The 6,000-nt window shown below is 40.5% G+C and overlaps 9 non-coding genes across 9 annotated transcripts; all 9 read right to left on the bottom strand.

Moving 5' to 3' along the window:
• Positions 1-153: 153 nt before the first annotated feature.
• Positions 154-225, bottom strand: trnap-ugg (transfer RNA proline (anticodon UGG)). The gene has a single exon. It is a non-coding gene; the product is annotated as a tRNA-Pro (tRNA).
• Positions 226-514: 289 nt separating this feature from the next.
• On the bottom strand, positions 515-625 carry trnal-caa (transfer RNA leucine (anticodon CAA)). The gene is made up of 2 exons: positions 588-625; positions 515-560 (listed from the first exon to the last, which is right to left on the bottom strand). It is a non-coding gene; the product is annotated as a tRNA-Leu (tRNA).
• A 684-nt stretch (positions 626-1,309) lies between these two features.
• trnap-cgg (transfer RNA proline (anticodon CGG)) lies at positions 1,310-1,381 on the bottom strand. Its single transcript has one exon. It is a non-coding gene; the product is annotated as a tRNA-Pro (tRNA).
• Positions 1,382-1,811: 430 nt separating this feature from the next.
• Positions 1,812-1,883, bottom strand: trnap-agg (transfer RNA proline (anticodon AGG)). Its single transcript has one exon. It is a non-coding gene; the product is annotated as a tRNA-Pro (tRNA).
• Positions 1,884-2,440: 557 nt separating this feature from the next.
• trnaq-cug (transfer RNA glutamine (anticodon CUG)) lies at positions 2,441-2,512 on the bottom strand. Its single transcript has one exon. It is a non-coding gene; the product is annotated as a tRNA-Gln (tRNA).
• A 1,418-nt stretch (positions 2,513-3,930) lies between these two features.
• trnap-ugg (transfer RNA proline (anticodon UGG)) lies at positions 3,931-4,002 on the bottom strand. The gene has a single exon. It is a non-coding gene; the product is annotated as a tRNA-Pro (tRNA).
• A 289-nt stretch (positions 4,003-4,291) lies between these two features.
• On the bottom strand, positions 4,292-4,402 carry trnal-caa (transfer RNA leucine (anticodon CAA)). The gene is made up of 2 exons: positions 4,365-4,402; positions 4,292-4,337 (listed from the first exon to the last, which is right to left on the bottom strand). It is a non-coding gene; the product is annotated as a tRNA-Leu (tRNA).
• A 684-nt stretch (positions 4,403-5,086) lies between these two features.
• On the bottom strand, positions 5,087-5,158 carry trnap-cgg (transfer RNA proline (anticodon CGG)). Its single transcript has one exon. It is a non-coding gene; the product is annotated as a tRNA-Pro (tRNA).
• Positions 5,159-5,588: 430 nt separating this feature from the next.
• On the bottom strand, positions 5,589-5,660 carry trnap-agg (transfer RNA proline (anticodon AGG)). Its single transcript has one exon. It is a non-coding gene; the product is annotated as a tRNA-Pro (tRNA).
• Between the last annotated feature and the right edge of the window lie 340 nt (positions 5,661-6,000).

Below are 6,000 nucleotides of genomic sequence, written 5' to 3'. Positions count from 1 at the left end.
GTTTTCGCACACTAAGAGGGAATTATACCACTACATCAACAAGCCATTGGCACACAAAATGTGCAGAATGATAGGTTAAAGGCAATGTTAAGAGCTGCACTAGTTAACACCAGGAACTCAAGCAAAACATTTAGGCAACACAAACATTTCAATGGGCTCGTCCGGGATTTGAACCCGGGACCTCTCGCACCCAAAGCGAGAATCATACCCCTAGACCAACGAGCCAAGCGTTAACACCTCTTTTACTTATGAGCTCTACATATACTGAAACCAAAAATTTGACCAAGTTGCATTCTATATTCTGACACTAACGTGCATGTTACCAAACTCTGTATATCTTAGATAACAATAGATACAAACTCTGCAGATGACATCAGATCATTGATGAAGTAGTCTTTGTCACTTTACAACATGTAGTTTAAGGCATAGAGAGGCAAAATCTACACAGCGGCTCTGACTGCTCAATACATTTTTCTGTTTCTCTGTCTATATTAATTGGAGCAAAATCAGAGCATGTCAGAAGTGGGATTTGAACCCACGCCTCCATTGGGAGACCAGAAAGCCCAAGTAATCAGAAAGAATTTCACCTTGAGTCTGGCGCCTTAAACCGCTCGGCCATTCTGACTGTCTTAAACTTGCACCTGTGTATTGCTTCAATAATAAAATCTAAACCAATTGCATGGTCAATAGATAAACAATATTTCTTGGTTTACATGATTGAACGTCAGACTTCTTGCATCTAATCTGAACAGAAAACCCCTAGACCACTGAGCCTAGATCACCAAAGCGTCATTGCACAGAAACTTTTTGTTCGGAATAACCTGTTTAGCCAAATATTGTTAAATGATTGTCTACTCTGAAGGGTGCAATTAGGCTTGTACAAAATTTGAATCCAGGACCTGGATTCCCCCAAAGCGTGAGTCATAGCTCCACACCAAAAAGGTATTGACAGCCAAAATCTCAAGACAAAAGAGTCCAGACAAGTGATCAGAGTTGCACTAGAAAATATTAGTGGTAGTAGGAATTAAACAACAAACAAAAAAAACTAGTTCAGGATATGAATAGGGAGGTTTAACAGCCATAGCTAGAATCATAACCCTAGACTGACGAGCCTACAACAACTGTCATGTTGTCAAATTAATCCAAGCTCTTCAGGGTAGATGACTGTAAAGCACAAAAAAAATTTATAAAATTTGGCAGATTAATTTAAGGCATTTGAAACTGGGAGGCAAACCTCCGAAGTTTTGACTTCATATTTAAAAAGACCTTTTTCACAAAATCTAAGCAGAATTTTATGGAAGCAGTCATTGGGCTTGTCCGGGATTTGAACCCGGGACCTCTCACACCCGAAGCGAGAATCATACCACTAGACCAACAAGCCAACAGTACCAAAACCATGCACACAAATAGGTCAATATAAAGAGTGGCTATAAAAAAAGACCAGAAATTCAATAAAAAACATCAACTCAACAAAAACTAATAAATTGTTTTGTCCCAGTTGTGAACCTGGACCTCCCGTACCCAAGCGAGTATCATAGCGCTAGACCAATAAATGTGCTAAATTCTTTTTGAAGTATGAATAGTAGATGGACACACCCATAACAACGTTGAAACTGAAAACGTATGACTTAGTCGTGTCCATTATTCTGACAATTATATGCAGGACCTGTTGCACCCAAAGCGAGAACTGCAGCCTTGCACCAAAAAGGCATTAACAACCAAAATCTTAAGACAAAAGGGTTCAAACAAACAGAGTTGCAGTATAGAGTTTTAGTGGTAACAGGTATTCAACACTGTTAGGACTTTTAAGAGGGCTCGTCCGGGATTTGAACCCGGGACCTCTCGCACCCTAAGCGAGAATCATACCCCTAGACCAACGAGCCATGAAGTGGAAGGTCTCACTGTAAAAATAATCCCAAAAGGTCTATGTAGATCACCTTAAAGCATGGATGGAATTTGGTTGAATTTTTTAAAGCATTTTAAAGCTGGGAGACACAGTGCAGAAGCTTCAAATTTTATTAAAAATGACCTTAATAGCAAAACATTGTCAAACTATTACAGAAGCTAACTGGAACTTTGTGGATTTTGTAACAACATCAACAACTACATCAAGAGGGAATTATGCAACTACATTAACAACCCATTGGCACCCAAATGTGCAGAATGATAGGTCAAAGGCATGTAAAGAGCGGCACTAGATAACACCAGGAATTCCACCAAAACATAACATTCTGCCAACATATGAATGAGTGGATTACATATTTCGCTTAAGCTTCAAACAATAAGCTTGAACACGGCTTCCCACTGAGGGTTGAACTGTGATCACTGGATTTAGAGTGCCGATTGTTAACCGTTAAACCATGGAGCCCACAATAAGCATCTTTTAATTGCAAAACATGTGTAATTCAATTTAAGGAAACTGCTTATTGACATTCAGCAAAGGTCCCACCGAGATTTGAACTCGGATCGCTGGATTCAGAGTCCAGAGTGCTAACCATTACACCATGGAACCTACCCCTAGAGCAGACAAGAAGCTACTCTGAGAAACTGACAGAACGTTTCTCAGCCAACGACCCTGCGTCAGTCTGGACAGGCCTGCGAGAGTTCACCAGCTACAGACGACCCCCACCCCCGTTTGCAGCAAACAAAGACCTGGCAGAAGATCTAAACACCTTCCACTGCAGGTTTGAGAAGGACATATTCACACCCCTTACGCACCCCACCCCAGAGACAATGTGTGAAGTTCCCACTTGCTTTAAACGCTCCACCATTCTTCCGGTCCCCAAGAAACCCACCATCACTAGACTGAATGACCACAGACCTGTTGCCTTGACGTCTGTGGTCATGAAATCCTTTGAACGCCTGGTTTTAGCCCATCTGAAGAACATCACGAGACACATGCTGGAGCCCCTGCAGTTTGCCTACCGGGCAAACAGGTCGGTAGATGATGTAGTGAATATGGGGCTGCATTACATCCTGCAACATCTCGACCGCCTTGGAACCTACGCAAGGATTCTGTTTGTGGACTTCAGCTCTGCGTTCAATACCATTGTGCCTGAACTCCTCACCTCCAAACCCTCCAAGCTCAGCGTGTCACCTGCTACCTGTCAGTTTAAAGAGTGGCTGTAAAAAAAGACCAGAAATTCAATAAAAAAAACATTAAATCAACAAAACCTATTGAATGGTCTTGTCCAAGTCGTGAACCTGGGACCTCTCACACCCACATCGAGTATCATAACCCTAGACCAATAATCCAAGTGCTAAAACTTTTTGAAGTAGGAATAGTAGATGGGCACACATATAACAACGTTGAAATTGAAAACATATCACTTTGTCATGTCCATTATTCTGACAATTCCCTGCAGGACCTATTGCACCCAAAGCGAGAACCATAGCCCTACACCAACAATGCATTAACAAGCAAAATCATAAGGGTTCAAACAAATTAATAGAGTTGCACTAGAGAGTATTAAAGATAACAGGCATTCAACACTGTTAGAATATTTAAGAGGGCTCGTCCAGGATTTGAACTCAGGAGCTCTCGCACCCTAAGGGAGAATTATAGACCAACGAGCCGTGAACGGTAAGGTCACACTGTGAAAAAAAAAAAAAAGGTCTTTGTAGATCACCTTAGGGCACATAATGATGGATAGAATTTGGTTGAATTTTTAGCGTTTGAATTTAAAGCATTTTAACCTGGGAGACACAGTGCAGAAGCTTCAAATTTCATTTAAAATGACAGGAACTTTGGGCATTTTCTGGTTTTTAAAAACGAGAGTTTTCGCACCCTAAGAGGGAATTATACCACTACATCAACAAGCCATTGGCACACAAAATGTGCAGAATGATAGGTTAAAGGCAATGTTAAGAGCTGCACTAGTTAACACCAGGAACTCAAGCAAAACATTTAGGCAACACAAACATTTCAATGGGCTCGTCCGGGATTTGAACCCGGGACCTCTCGCACCCAAAGCGAGAATCATACCCCTAGACCAACGAGCCAAGCGTTAACACCTCTTTTACTTATGAGCTCTAGATATACTGAAACCAAAAATTTGACCAAGTTGCATTCTATATTCTGACACTAACGTGCATGTTACCAAACTCTGTATATCTTAGATAACAATAGATACAAACTCTGCAGATGACATCAGATCATTGATGAAGTAGTCTTTGTCATTTTACAACATGTAGTTTTAGGCATAGAGAGGCAAAATCTACACAGCGGCTCTGACTGCTCAATACATTTTTCTGTTTCTCTGTCTATATTAATTGGAGCAAAAACAGAGCATGTCAGAAGTGGGATTTGAACCCACGCCTCCATTGGGAGACCAGAAAGCCCAAGTAATCAGAAAGAATTTCACCTTGAGTCTGGCGCCTTAAACCGCTCGGCCATTCTGACTGTCTTAAACTTGCACCTGTGTATTGCTTCAATAATAAAATCCAAACCAATTGCATGGTCAATAGATAAACAATATTTCTTGGTTTACATGATTGAACGTCAGACTTCTTGCATCTAATCTGAACAGAAAACCCCTAGACCACTGAGCCTAGATCACCAAAGCGTCATTGCACAGAAACTTTTTGTTCGGAATAACCTGTTTAGCCAAATATTGTTAAATGATTGTCTACTCTGAAGGGTGCAATTAGGCTTGTACAAAATTTGAATCCAGGACCTGGATTCCCCCAAAGCGTGAGTCATAGCTCCACACCAAAAAGGTATTAACAGCCAAAATCTCAAGACAAAAGAGTCCAGACAAGTGATCAGAGTTGCACTAGAAAATATTAGTGGTAGTAGGAATTAAACAACAAACAAAAAAAACTAATTCAGGATATGAATGGGGAGGTCTAACAGCCATAGCTAGAATCATAACCCTAGACTGACGAGCCTACAACAACTGTCATGTTGTCAAATTAATCCAAGCTCTTCAGGGTAGATGACTGTAAAGCACAAAAAAATTTTATAGAATTTGGCAGATTAATTTAAGGCATTTGAAACTGGGAGGCAAACCTCCGAAGTTTTGACTTCATATTTAAAAAGACCTTTTTCACAAAATCTAAGCAGAATTTTATGGAAGCAGTCATTGGGCTTGTCCGGGATTTGAACCCGGGACCTCTCACACCCGAAGCGAGAATCATACCACTAGACCAACAAGCCAACAGTACCAAAACCATGCACACAAATAGGTCAATATAAAGAGTGGCTATAAAAAAAGACCAGAAATTCAATAAAAAACATCAACTCAACAAAAACTAATAAATTGTTTTGTCCCAGTTGTGAACCTGGACCTCCCGTACCCAAGCGAGTATCATAGCGCTAGACCAATAAATGTGCTAAATTCTTTTTGAAGTATGAATAGTAGATGGACACACCCATAACAACGTTGAAACTGAAAACGTATGACTTAGTCGTGTCCATTATTCTGACAATTATATGCAGGACCTGTTGCACCCAAAGCGAGAACTGCAGCCTTACACCAAAAAGGCATTAACAACCAAAATCTTAAGACAAAAGGGTTCAAACAAACAGAGTTGCAGTATAGAGTTTTAGTGGTAACAGGTATTCAACACTGTTAGGACTTTTAAGAGGGCTCGTCCGGGATTTGAACCCGGGACCTCTCGCACCCTAAGCGAGAATCATACCCCTAGACCAACGAGCCATGAAGTGGAAGGTCTCACTGTAAAAATAATCCCAAAAGGTCTATGTAGATCACCTTAAAGCATGGATGGAATTTGGTTGAATTTTTTAAAGCATTTTAAAGCTGGGAGACACAGTGCAGAAGCTTCAAATTTTATTAAAAATGACCTTAATAGCAAAACATTGTCAAACTATTACAGAAGCTAACTGGAACTTTGTGGATTTTGTAACAACATCAACAACTACATCAAGAGGGAATTATGCAACTACATTAACAACCCATTGGCACCCAAATGTGCAGAATGATAGGTCAAAGGCATGTAAAGAGCGGCACTAGATAACACCAGGAATTCCACCAAAAC

This window comes from Denticeps clupeoides, chromosome 20 (genome assembly GCF_900700375.1).
Source record: "Denticeps clupeoides chromosome 20, fDenClu1.1, whole genome shotgun sequence".
NCBI lineage: Eukaryota > Metazoa > Chordata > Actinopteri > Clupeiformes > Denticipitidae > Denticeps > Denticeps clupeoides.
The sequence above is the reverse complement of the archived record's forward strand: the minus strand, read 5'-3'. Positions and strand labels throughout refer to the sequence as shown.